We start from the raw sequence: 2,500 nt of genomic DNA, 5'->3' as shown, positions 1-2,500 counted from the left end.
TTCTCAATTTTTTGGTCAGGGATGATGATGATGATGATGATGATGATGATGATATGAATAATAAAAAATTGAAATATAATAATAATAAAAAAAAATAAAAAGTAACATAATAATAATAATAATATAATAATAATAATAATATAATAATAAATAATAATAAAATAATAATAATATAATAAAAAATAATAATAATAATATAATAATAATAATAATAATAATATTTTTGTAGCAATATTTAACGATATATATTCATAATAATACTCTACCTGATTTGAAAGAAGTGTATACTATAATAGTCCGTTCCTATATTCATAATAATACTCTACTTGGTTTGAAAGAAGTGTATACTATAATAGTCCGTTCCTATATTCATAATAATACTCTACTTGGTTTGAAAGAAGTGTATACTATAATAGTCCGTTCCTATATTCATAATAATACTCTACTTGGTTTGAAAGAAGTGTATACTATAGTCCGTTCCTATATTCATAATAATACTCTACTTGGTTTGAAAGAAGTGTATACTATATGTCCGTTCCTATATTCATAATAATACTCTACTTGGTTTGAAAGAAGTGTATATTTATAGTCCCGTTCCTTTTATTCATAATAATACTCTACTTGGTTTGAAAGAAGTGTATACTATATTTCCCGTTCCTATATTCATAATAATACTCTACCTGATTTGAAAGAAGTGTATACTGTAGTCCGTTCCTATATTCATAATAATACTCTACTTGGTTTGAAAGAAGTGTATACTATAGTTCGTTCCTATATTCATAATAATACTCTACCTGATTTGAAAGAAGTGTATACTGTAGTCCGTTCCTATATTCATAATAATACTCTACCTGATTTGAAAGAAGTGTATACTATTGTCCTTTCATTAATCCTACGATTGAAGGTGTACTGTGCGTTGCCGTAGATATCTTCAGAATATAACCCTTTTCCCTGATTTAAAGAGTTTTATAGTCCGTTCAGTAACCCGAGTGGACGCGTTGCCGTAGATATCTTCACGTGATCATAACCTTCTGACGGTTTTTAATGATAAATGAGCATTTATATAGAGCAATATCCACTAAACGTGATCAAAGCGCTTTGCAAAGGGTCCCTAGCCAACAGCAACACTTAACATGTAGGACATTACATGTCGCCTTTTAGACGATATTGTAATTTGTTTCAGATTTCGGAGAGACAACACTGTAAACGGCCAGGTACGCGTTTAACACCTGAGTACGGTTATTAAAGAGTCTTTTCCAAAGGACTCAATTATGCGCTGAGCGAGGCTCAAACCCAGTACCTTCCGACCCGAAAGCGAGTGAGTGTCTTACCAGAAGACCACATAGCCGCACGAAGATGGCTCGAACACTAGAATAGGCTTCAACAGTCGTGACGTCACTTCCCTCGTAATGACGCATAGTAACTTAGTAACTGGTTCTAAACTATCGGAACAATGGCGGGCCATCTTATGAAATACTTCTCCGACGAGCATAAAAGTGTATCTAGAGGAAAATAACATTATAAATGTAGTAGTAGTTTCGCATGGCTACAACTCCACGTTGTTTCGCTTCACCCAATCCGCGAAAGCACTGTCCGCCTCATGAACCCCCTCGTGGATCTTTACCTTGCAGTGGTGAGGGGGTTTGAGCCACACGGGAGGGCAAAGGTGTAAATCCCGGTCGACCGTCACGAGACCATCCCGGGTATCGAGCCAACGAGCCACATGAGCTGCTCGCCCCAATGTGTGACTAAATTTGATCCAACCCGGTGCCCGAATAGCAGCCTTATCCCGGGGGCCACACTATTATCTTCATGTCGAGTCCCAATCAGTCCCGTCAATGGCGAAGCGGTCTGCCGCCTAGCCAAATAATACCGCGTTCGTGTCGCCAGGGTCGTCGGCACGTCCGAGAAAAAAGCAAAGGTCCCATGCATCAATTGATTCGCGGCCTGCCAATCGGAAAATGCGACGGTGGGGATGGCGAACTGACACACATATTGTCCCTGAACGTCGAGAGCCAGAGTATGGCAAAAAATGAGCTTTTATCAAAGCTATTGGCCGCCCACTGCGTAGATATCCTCCTGTTACAGGAGACCCACCTTTATTCAGGCGCGCAATCTTCCCGATTCTAGATCCCAGGCTATACGGTGGTCCAACGCGAGGACACTTCGAGGCTCAAAGGAGGGGTTAGCGTTTCGCTAAAGAGCCATCGAAGGTAAGGGTCATTGAGAGCGTAACGGACAGCAATGGGGTGAACCGTATTTCCGTGGAAGTAGGTGGACTGTGTTTGCATAATATTTACAAACCACCTAGAGCGACTTGGACTACACCACCGGTACCGGTGGTCAGCCATCATTCCATCTGTCTGGGAGACTTTAATAGCCACCATCACGAATGGGGCTACCGAGACTGCAACGAGGCAGGAAGACAACTCCGCTCATGGATGGACTGTAACGATTTACACCTAGTGTACGATCCAACAGCCAAGGGTACCTTCCGGGG

This window comes from Berghia stephanieae, chromosome 15 (genome assembly GCF_034508935.2).
Source record: "Berghia stephanieae isolate SIO BIC M18660-M18661 chromosome 15, UCSD_Bste_1.3, whole genome shotgun sequence".
In the NCBI taxonomy this organism is placed as follows: Eukaryota; Metazoa; Mollusca; class Gastropoda; order Nudibranchia; family Aeolidiidae; genus Berghia; species Berghia stephanieae.
The sequence above is the reverse complement of the archived record's forward strand: the minus strand, read 5'-3'. Positions refer to the sequence as shown.